Here is an 11,130-nt window from a genome sequence, read left to right as displayed (position 1 = left end):
GAATAAATAAATAAAATGTATATGTGAACGACAATTGACTGACTTAATTCTATGTATACCATACTATAAAATCATACTTTTTATGCTGGAAAGCATCTTCAGCCTCACAAAAACCCTATTCGATCACCTACAGTCCTTAGATTTGGAGCTGGAAACTGCCAATGATCTGATCTGTTCAGTTATCAATACCCTAAGCGAGAGAATCTCGTTTGTCATATTAGTACTATTCATTATTGTTTGTTGCCAAAATTCATTAGCCCCCTCTCTAAAAAAAGCCAGCGCCCCCATAGCCCCCCCAGTAACAATTCACCGTTTGTCAGCCTTCTGATTGGTCCCTGAGACTCCCTGACTGGCCAACCAGAAAAAACCATTCACTTTTTGCTATCGGGGGTGGAGTTTGTGCAGTGGAGAATGTTGAATGTGTCTTTCAAGAACTGTCCGCACTGCGCGACACGGAGTTCGCCCGGTACGGCCGCGGGAGGTGATAGCGACGGCAAGCGATCTCGCTCATCATAACGAATAAGCTTCAACAAACTAGTTCACATGGACCTTATCAATGGTCTAAGAGTCACGATTGGGTACATATAATTTAAATGGGCAGAATTACGAAAAGCCAGCCTATTATGTGAGGAGAACTATAATCAGCCTGTCCTCTTCCTACCCAAGATGCAATGCGCTTTCTTTTTCTATTTCTATTCTCTCTCTGATCCAGAGGATTAAACTAATTAAAACATATATTTTCGGGGGGAAATTACTGTTTTGCTATGTAATTACTGTACCTTTTTCTTCCCTTTTTATTAATATCACGTAGATGTGTTTTTTTTTGGTACTTTATATAGCTGTAATGAGGCTATGAAGGAAAAAAAAATCCCATCCACTTCCACTATAAAAGAATCTGCAATAGTGATTCTGTCCCACTGGGATTAAACAAATTAAAACATATATTTTCGGGGAAACCCCCTGTTTTGCAATGTAACTACTGTACATTTGTCTTCCCTTTTTATTGCGACCGTAGGTCGCACTTACTATCAAAACCTGCACAAACTGTGAGTGAGTCCGTCAGTCTGTCTGTCACACCTCACACGTCACACTCTTGCCCTGCTCATATCTCCGCAACCGTTGCCCCGATCCATGCCACATTTTGCACACACGTTCCTCGACTGCCAAACTACAACCTCCAAGGACCCCCGGAGCTCCAGGGACCCCCAGGTCCCTGGGGGACCCCCAGATGTAAAAAATGACCAAATGTGCTAAACTGACCAAATGACCACCCCAACGGGGCTGCTCACGGGGAATTCCCGGGGACCACCGACTCCTGGTGCTCCAGAACGGATGCAAAAGTGGTGGCGCCCCCAGTGGAGGACCCCCTACACTGCAGCTCACATAAAATGCCGTAACTCCGGCTAGGAGCGACCGGGACAGCCGGGGCCGGTACCTAGCGCCACCATGAGGCCGATTCTTGCAAAACACATTTTTGGACACTGCTCCTACAATTTTTGCCCTAAAATCACGCAAATCGGTACACAGTATGTCTACACTCATCCCATCAACATGAATCTCTCCCATATAGCGCCACCTCCAGGCCGATTTTTAAAAACACATTTTTGGACACTGCTCCTACAGATTTTGCCCTAAAATCACGAAAATCACTACACAGTATGTCTACACTCATGTCATCAACATGGATCAGGAAGATTTTGGCAAAACACATTTTTGCCCTATTTGTGGAGATAAGTGACCTACGGTCGCTTATCTCCCGATTAGGGAGCCTTACTGGTTAATATCACCTAGATGTTTTTCCTTTGGTACTTTATATAGCTGTAATGAGGCTATGAAAAAATAAAAAAATCCCATTCACTGCCACTATAAAAACAATCTGCCCAGGGTCAAATGTCCCATCATAGTAACAGGGCAGAATGGGGCGGGATTTGCAAACTAGTGAATTCTCTGGAGCCACCGCTGGCAACAAGTACAGTGCCAACTCAGGTCAGTCTTACTAAATACAGAGGATCTAACTTGTGGGGGGGTCCTGTGTTGTCTCACCATCCGCAAGTCATGCTCCAACACTGTGTGATGATTCAACAGCAGCTCAGTTCAGCCAAGACAAGACATGGCCTATATCTGTGTGGATTGTTCAGATAGGGATCTCCATGTATGGGCATAAAATATATTGTATGTTGTGATGTCAATTCAATTCAGTTCAATGGAGCTGATGTCATGGAAACCACTCTAAAATAATCCCTTTTTTGCCCATACATGGAGAACCCTGATGTCATCAATATTAAGCCAATCTAACAGGACATCATATGGGAATGCCCATATATGGAGGAAGACAGCCCTGCCCATTAGCTTCAGACAGGGAACTCCATGTATGGGCATAAAAGGGATGTACTGTCTATACAGTGGATCTCCATATATGGGTAACTGGTCTGAGGGCGAGGTCGCATATGTCGCCCTGAGGTGTCTTACAAATGGTAGAGTAGGCCTACTGTATGATCCATTTAACATGCATATCTTAATTCAATTCTGTAAATAGTAATTCATTTAATAAAACGTTTTTTTGTGTGATTAACAGGGTTTGTTATCGTGGAATTTCTCTTTCTGAAACATCTTGTAATAGGGAAGTATAATGGGTGGCATAAACAGCATGTAAAAATGTTATTGGGGGATGCTGTGTTTGAAGCAGTCACATTTAAAATGTTTTTTTTTTGTTTTTTTTTGTTTTTTGCATTTTAAGGCATGCAAAGGTCATACTAAGGAAAATGAGATGTGCTTGACCACTATGTTTATTGTCATACCTCCAGACAAGGTCCCCCTATGGGATAACCAGCGCCATCTGGCGCTGCAACAGAGTAAAACTCATAAGCTCCCGTACGAGAAATATCATTTGTCGGTAGGGCTGTCAATCACAAACGAGGGCACCGCCCCCGAGTGTATAAAAGCCCTGCGGGCTATCATAACTTCCTCTTCCGCACCTCTGCTTACCTGCAACTAGAGTGTCGCGAACTCAGCCATATAAGTATATTTTTCTGTAAAGTTTAGCCTAAGCGTTGACTAGGAAGTCGGCCACTGGCCTTTATAGATTATTCTCCTGTACGTTTCTACTTCTATTCTTCCTAACAGTTCGGTCTTTTTCTTCACTTTCGCTTTGAGTCTTTACTTCTTCTCTGTACGTTCTGCCACGTGTCTCCCTGCCTTAGCTTAGCTTCGCATAGCTTCGGTTAGCTCACGATGGCAGCTCGTCGGCCCACAGTTAGCAACCTGCTAGCTAGGGTACCGAAGAAGTGCGGCCTTCCCAGCTGCAAAGGCCTCATCGCCAATGAAGATACTCATCCGTTCTGCATTGTCTGCATGGGGGTAGGACACGCTTTGGCCTCTCTGTCCCCTCCGGCCCCGGCCACGGGGGTGAACTGTACTGACTGCCTCCAGTATGATGTTCCAGCCCTCGAGGCCCGCTGTGAGATCGCTGGCGCTGGTTACGGCCTTCACACCACGGTCTCCGCCGGATCCCTCCCAGACACCTCTCCTCGTGTGCCGGACAGCGCTGCACGCCACAGCGCTGCTTCTCGCCACGTGGTTAGGCCTCCAGCGGCCTCGCCCTCAGCTAGCTTCGGTAGCCCCGTTGCTAGCGGGTCTGCGGCCCCTGTTTCCACTGCTGTTTCTCCGACGGGCTCGACTGGTGCCGTGCCCAAGAAGAGAACATGCAAGACCGCCCACGTTGTTTCTCCGCCAGCTGCAACCTGGACCGTCCCCCCCAAGGAATTCCACCCTCTAGTCGTCGGTGACATTCCTCTCTCCTTCTCCGTCCCCCAGCTACGGGCTATGCGGCCACCTAGCCCCGTCTCCTGGCATGCTAGCGACGGAGACGAACCGGAGCTAGAGGACTGCGACATGGAGGAGTTGGACACGGAGGGTGAGTACTCGGAGGAGGACGAGTCCTCTTTCCCCTCCGGACAGGGCGGAGGCGCGGCCAGGGTGGTTCCTCATGCCGAGGCTTCCATCTCCGCCGCGTCCTCCCAAGCCCCTTCTGCCTCTCTCCCCCCTTCCATGCCGGCTGGGGCGAGAGGGGCAGCGGCACAAGACCCAGACTCCATCCCCATGGACGAGCTCTCGGTGCTGGAACGTGCCACCATCCGTTGTGGCCTGGAGCTGCCACTCGGAGACGCGCCACTCGGACCACGGGCTAGGATTCCCCTCCTTGGCCAGGATGTGGATTCCTCTCCCCCGCTTCGGATGGAAAAGCTCCCACTGGTCCCAGGCTTTGCAGAGGCCCTGCATTCAACCTGGACTACACACAAGGACCCCCCCAAGCTCCCCTTCCTGGTCGATTGCCGCGACGCAGAGAAGGCGGGAATCCCCTTGTGCCCTCCCATGGACAAGCTGATGGCCCAGTCCCTGGTAGGGAGCCTCAAGCCAAGTCATGAGCGGACCGGTCCTGGAGGCCGTCCTCCCCTCAATCTGGCCGTGGGTAAGAAGCCTCCTGGGTTTGCCATCCCCTTTGACGACAAGCAGTCTTCCAGGGTCAGGAACTCTTACAGATCATCCGCGCTGGCAGCCAGGACGATGAACGCCACCCAGCTGCTGCTTTTCTCCACCAGGCGCCTCCTCAGCGAGATGCGGGAGGTGCCTGACGTGTTGGTGGAGGAAATGGACAAGTCGCTGCGCATGCTGATGGACCTGAATGTCCACGCAATCGAGTGGCTTGGACACGGCATGGATTATTGCATCCAGGCGGAACGTGCCAGGTGGCTGGACAAGGTAAAGTGTCCTGGCAGTTCCGGAGAGGAGACCGAGAAGGTCCTGCAAGACCTCCCCGGCCACCCTTCCTCCCTCATGGGCGGTGGACTGGAGCTTCTCCGCCAGGAGGTGGCGGATAAGAAGATCACTCTGGAGCTCCTGGGAGCCACGACGGACCCCCAGGTACCCAGAAAGGAAAAGAGACAGGGACGGAGCAAGGCCCCTGGTCAGGCTGACAGGGGGCGCTCTTCCTCCAAACAGGGGAAACAGAACAATCCCCCTAGGACCCCCTCTTCTTCCTCCGCGGGACCCCCTCACACTGCAGCGGGGGCTCAGGCCCGCTCTCAATCCCGCCACCCTCCCAGGCACGGGATACCGGCCAGCTCCCACAAAGCCCGTGGGAAGCCGCCGCGAAAGTGACACTGGACTCTGGCGGGGTCCCCCTGAAAATTCAGGGGACCCCCCCTTGCAAGCGCAGACGTTTGGACAATACGAACAATTTTTCTTATGCCAAGAAATTAATGTTTATTCCTCCTCTGTGCTCTCCTCCAGTGCCTGTAATAAAAAGTGTGTTGATAAAACAATGCCTGTTTATTTCAAACCCACCTGCTTTACTACAGACGACCCCATTTTGCATGAATTTAACCAGTGTAGAGAAGTCCAGGCTGGAATTTCTTTCCACTCAGAAAATATCGCTTCCTCCAGTCAGGCAGACAGGTTACAAGCAGAATATTTCTCTTTGCAAAATGTTCCCAGACAAGCTAATTCCTATTCACAATGGTATGGTCTCACTAGTGTGCAATACCCCTCTGTCTCCACCGAGCGGCACTGTTATGCCGACTCTAGTTCAGGACAGGAGTTTGGTCTTAGCGTCCGGGAAGAAGCCAACACATATCACCCAGGGTCGGCCTCGTCTTCCCGCAAGGAAGCATATAAAGGCCTTAGCACAGGTTATAAACGTAAATACAATTCCCCGAGCCGGGGATTATGTTACTTATGCGATGAACCCTGTCCCCCGGGCTCCACGTTGTGTGTCGCCTGTATTATTAACAAGCGAGGCTTCTTGGAGGTCACGTGTTCGTCTCCCACCGGATACGGAAATAAGCGTACCGGAAACGGAAACGCTCTTTCCGCCGGTGACTCCGCGCCTTCCGGCCCGGCGTCTAGCGGATACGGATACGTGCCCGGATACGGAACCTCTCCCTCCCGGCCCAGTAGTTCCGCTCAGGCGGTACAACCCCAAGGCTTCTCCGTTGCTCAGCAACACGTTAGCACAGTGTGCAGAGCAATGGAAACGTTGCAATCCGAATCACTGGGTGTTTCGGACGGTGACACGGGGTTACAGACTACAGTTCGCGAAAAAACCCTCCCTATCCAGCAAGGTTATTTATACTCGAGCCCGCGGCTTGAAGGCGGATGCCTTGAGGGAGGAGATAAGCTCACTATTGCGCAAGGGCGCTATAGTGGAGTTATCACGCGACCAGAGCCGTTTAGGCTTCTGGAGCCGTTATTTTCTGGTTCAGAAAAAAGGAGGGGGGCTGCGTCCGATTATGGACTTACGTGCTCTGAACAAGCACTTGAAAAAGTTCAAATTCAGGATGCTGACGTCAGAGTCACTGATGAAATCAGTGAGACAGGGGGATTTCCACTGTTCAGTGGATCTGAAGGACGCTTATCAGCACATCCTCATTTATCCCCCACACAGGAAGTTCCTGCGGTTCGCCTTCGAGGGGCGCCTGTACGAGTACACGGTCCTCCCTTTCGGTCTTTCTCTGAGCCCTCGGGTTTTCGTGAAAGTGACCGAGGCAGCCATTGCTCCACTGAGGCATCAGGGAGTCAGGCTGGCGAACTACATAGACGATTGGATGATTTTCCGCCGCCTCCTGCTCAGAAGCGGCGCGCCATACCAATCTGGTGTTATCACACCTGAAGGCCTTGGGTTTCAACGTCAATTTTGGCAAAAGCATGTTGTTACCCTCCCAGCAGATTTCCTTTATAGGAATATCTCTGGACTCGGCCACCATGTCCGCTCGCCTCTCCCCGGAGAGGGTGGACAGGTTTCTGACTTGTCTCGGCTCCTTCCGACTGAACCAGGTGGTCAGGTACAAGGAGTGCATGAAGTTGACTGGGCTGATGGCGTCAGCAGTGCAACTTCTGCGTCTGGGCAGGTTTCATATGAGACCTTTCCAGCGGTGGTCACTGGCGCTCAGGATTCCTTCCCTGCAAGGGTACAGGAAGGTGACAGTCAGCCAGGTCTGCATGGACGCTCTGGTCCCATGGAGGGACCAGGCGTTGTTGACAAGTGGGGTCTCCATGGGCGAAGTGGTGTCACGCAAGGTGATCACCACAGACGCCAGCCGCTCAGGGTGGGGCGCCACCCACGAGGGGCGCTCAGCCAGGGGTCTTTGGACCCAGGCCATGTTGGAGTACCACATCAACTATCTGGAGTTAATGGCGATCTACTTGGCGCTCAAGCATTTCGAACCATTTCTCCGGGGTTGCCATGTCCTGGTCAGGACGGACAACACGGCGGCCCTGTATTATCTCAACAAACAGGGCGGCCTCTCCTCGCGTACGCTGGATCAGCTGGCGCGCGAGATGACCCTCTGGTGCTTGCCTCGGTTGAGGTCCATCAGAGCCTCCCATGTCCCGGGCCTTCAGAACGGCGGCGCCGATCTGTTGTCCAGGGGGGAGCCTCGTTACGAGGATTGGTCTCTCCACCCTGCGGTGGTGAGGCAGATTTTCTCCAGGTTCGGTCGACCGCGAGTCGATCTCTTTGCCTCCCAGGAGAACGCGAAGTGTCCCCTTTACTTTTCAGTGAGGGGACCTTCTCCTCTGGGGATGGACGCGTTTGCTTACGAATGGCCACAAGGTCTTCTCTACGCGTTTCCATCCCTGGAACTGATTCTTCCCACTCTGGAGAGGATCAGATGTTCCAACCAGGAGGTTCTTCTGGTGACACCATCCAGGGGAGTGTGGAGGTCTCTGATCACCCCACTGCTCTCTCGACCCCCTTGGCGGCTTCCCTTGCTCAGGGATCTGCTGCGCCAGGCAGGGGACGAGATCTTCCATCCAGACCCACGGGGCCTAGACCTGTGGGTTTGGCCCGTGAGAGGGAGAACCTGCTTGCAGCAGGCTTCTCACCGACGGTTGTAGCCACTATTCAGAGTGCTAGAGCCCCCTCTACTAGGGCTGTGTATGATGGAAGGTGGAATGCCTTTTTGGACTGGTGTGAGCTACAGGAGCCACCTGTGGTGGCTCATATAGCTTCGGCCCAGAGGGTGTTAGATTTCCTGCAGGACCGCCTGGACCTTGGTCTGGCGTTCTCTACACTGAGGGGTTATTTAGCGGCTATTGATGCCTGCCACCTGGGGGTGGCAGGTAAAGGCCTTTCTAAAATCCCTGAGGTGGTCCAGTTCATGCATGGTGTGGACCATTTGAGACCTGTGACCAGAGCCTTGTTTCCTGTTTGGGATCTACAAGTGGTTCTTGAGGGCCTTTGCAAGGCACCCTTTGAACCGATTGGGAGGACCTCTTTGAAACATTTAAGTTTCAAAACAGCTCTTTTGCTTGCCTTGTCTACGGCTAAGCGTGTGAGCGACCTTCGTGCGCTCTCTGTGAGCCCTGATTGTATGAGGTTTCTCAATAATGACTCCAAGGTTCTTCTCAAACCTCATTTGAGTTTTATTCCTAAGAACCGGGTGGTCCCGAAGGAACCTGTTGTTTTGACGGCTTTCCATCCTCCTCCGTTTGCATCAGAGGAGGATAGGCGTCTTCATTGTCTTTGTCCAGTTAGGGCCCTGAAGGCCTACTGTGATAGGACGGTGGACAGCAGGTCTACTTCTCAGCTTTTCGTGGTCATGAATGCCCGTCAACGGAAAGCGGTGTCCAAGCCCACTCTGTCGAGATGGCTTGTGGATGCTATTAGGTTGGCTTACACCCGGTCTGGGTCTGAAGTGCCGGAAGCACTTAAGGCCCACAGTACTAGGGGTGTGTCTACCTCTTGGGCTTTGTCCAAAGGTGTCTCCATTGAGGAGATTTGTGCAGCGGCGAATTGGTCTTCGCCGTCCACCTTTGCGACCTACTATCACCTGGACGTTGCGCCTTCTGCTATGGCGCATACGGTTCTGGGTGCTGCTGCCTTTCCTACTACGTAGGGGGGCGGCTCTCTCCCCTTCCGGAGATAGCATGCTGCTGTCTCTAGGATACGTGGGGGGGGACCCTGAGTTTTTCCCTTATTTTATTGCAATTTTATAAGGTGGACCTGTGTCTGCCCTTAGTGCATAAGGCGGGCCTCGGTCTGTCAGGGTCTCTTCTTTTCTGTCTGAACACGCCCAGGCCCTGTGGGTCTGGGTCGGATCAGTCCTGAAAGGGGTCACGTCGGTTGACAGGACCTCCTTTCCGGGTGTGGTCGGTGTGCACGACAGTCTTGTCGGTTCATGACTTCTCGGGGAGTATATGAGTCCCATAGGGGGACCTTGTCTGGAGGTATGACAATAAACGTATAGGTTCCGGACGGAACCATGTTTATTTAATACCGGAGGACAAGGTCCCCCGAATAAAGCCCCTCGGTTCGCTAGTTGCGGGCGCAGAGGTGCGGCTTTAGAGGAAGTTATGATAGCCCGCAGGGCTTTTATACACTCGGGGGCGGTGCCCTCGTTTGTGATTGACAGCCCTACCGACAAATGATATTTCTCGTACGGGAGCTTATGAGTTTTACTCTGTTGCAGCGCCAGATGGCGCTGGTTATCCCATAGGGGGACCTTGTCCTCCGGTATTAAATAAACATGGTTCCGTCCGGAACCTATACGTTTTGTTCAGGTATGGTAATGTTTGTAACCTACTTTTAAGCGATGGGCCTCCTAAAACTATGCATTATAAAATGTTGCATATAAATGGTGGAAAGAGTGGCAGGTGGCACAAAAAGTCAGAATGCAATTTTAGTTTAATTTAAGTGATTCATATATGAGACAAACTGACAAGGATGGGGATTTTGAGTAGCTATGAGCGGATTGCTCTGTTCCATGAAACGCTTTAGGTGTTTATTTTTATTTGGCAATTGGCATATCCGCCACGCGTGATTGGAAAGGACACCCGGGCTCCAGGGAAACCCCGCCCACCGAAGCTTTTGATTGGCTGAAGCGGAGCTAGGGAGCGCTCAATTGTAGTCGCTTGGACAGGGCGTTTATCGTGGGCTTGCCCAGGCCTTACGGCCTGGGCATAAATATAACGATTGCATTCACCACGGCTTCGTAACTCGCGCGGCGCTCCGCCGGCCGCGCGGCCCTGGCCCGCTCTTCGCGGCCACTCGCGCCTGCGGCGCTCGTGGGCGAAGAGCAGGACCAAGGTCCGCTGGCCTTCGCGCCGCTTGCAGTGTCGTGGACAATCGAGCGGCTCCGTCTGGAGCCCGGGTGTCATTTCCAATCACGCATCCGCCACCAGAAGAGACCACGTGGATGATGATGATGCCTGTCAAACGGCCTCCTCCCCCTAAACGCGTTTCCATGGTGACACAACCACAACAAGTTGGATATGGGGATGCATACGTCCACCTCTAACCGTAACCCACGATCGTTATCAAAAGATTAGATCACCGCAGTTTAAAAGGCTTATTTAGTTTATGCAACCAATGTCAAGATTAGGGACTTTGTATTCCGCATCGTAGTTGCTTATTTCTTCATTCCTGAGTCTGTCATCATGGTGAGTTTCAGTTTCAGTAGCTTATAGCCTATATTCGCTCTCCCACTGGCACAGTGGCACTGACCCAAGTAGCTTAGTTATATATTATACATTATTAATGGCTTACTACATTAACATTAGGCAGTATAGGCCTACTGATACTGATACATTAGACTTCAATGTATAATGTTCAGTTTGTATTTCTTTGCTTATAGTCTACTGTCTATGAATATCATGGTAAGTTTGAGTTTCATTTGACATTATTATAATTATTTTGCTATTATTTTTGCAACGATGTTGCACTATAAATACAAATAAACTGAAACATTAGCTCTCCCACTGATCCAAGTATGTCTATTGTACATTATTATGCATATTTAACATGATGGTACTGATACATTAGACTTTAATAGGCCTACTGTATAATGGCCTATTATTAATAGGTTTCGCGCTTGGGTCTGGGGACCCCTAGGGGTCCTTGCTTGAAGGGGTGCCAGGGGGTCCCCAGCAAAACGAGTACATGTATAGCATCAGTTTAACCACTAGTTATAACTGATTTACAAGCTCTGCTGGCCAGTGCTATTTTCTTGAAACAATTTGAAAATAATGTAATACGTTTTAAACATTTTAACAAAATGTGCCAGGGACCACCCTGGCACAAAACATTTTTTCAGATGGGGGTCTGCAGCAAAATACATTAATTTGGGGGTCCTT

Source organism: Nannobrachium achirus (assembly GCF_963921795.1).
Source record: "Nannobrachium achirus genome assembly, chromosome: 8".
Lineage (NCBI taxonomy): Eukaryota > Metazoa > Chordata > Actinopteri > Myctophiformes > Myctophidae > Nannobrachium > Nannobrachium achirus.
Note: the sequence above shows the minus strand (reverse complement) of the source record.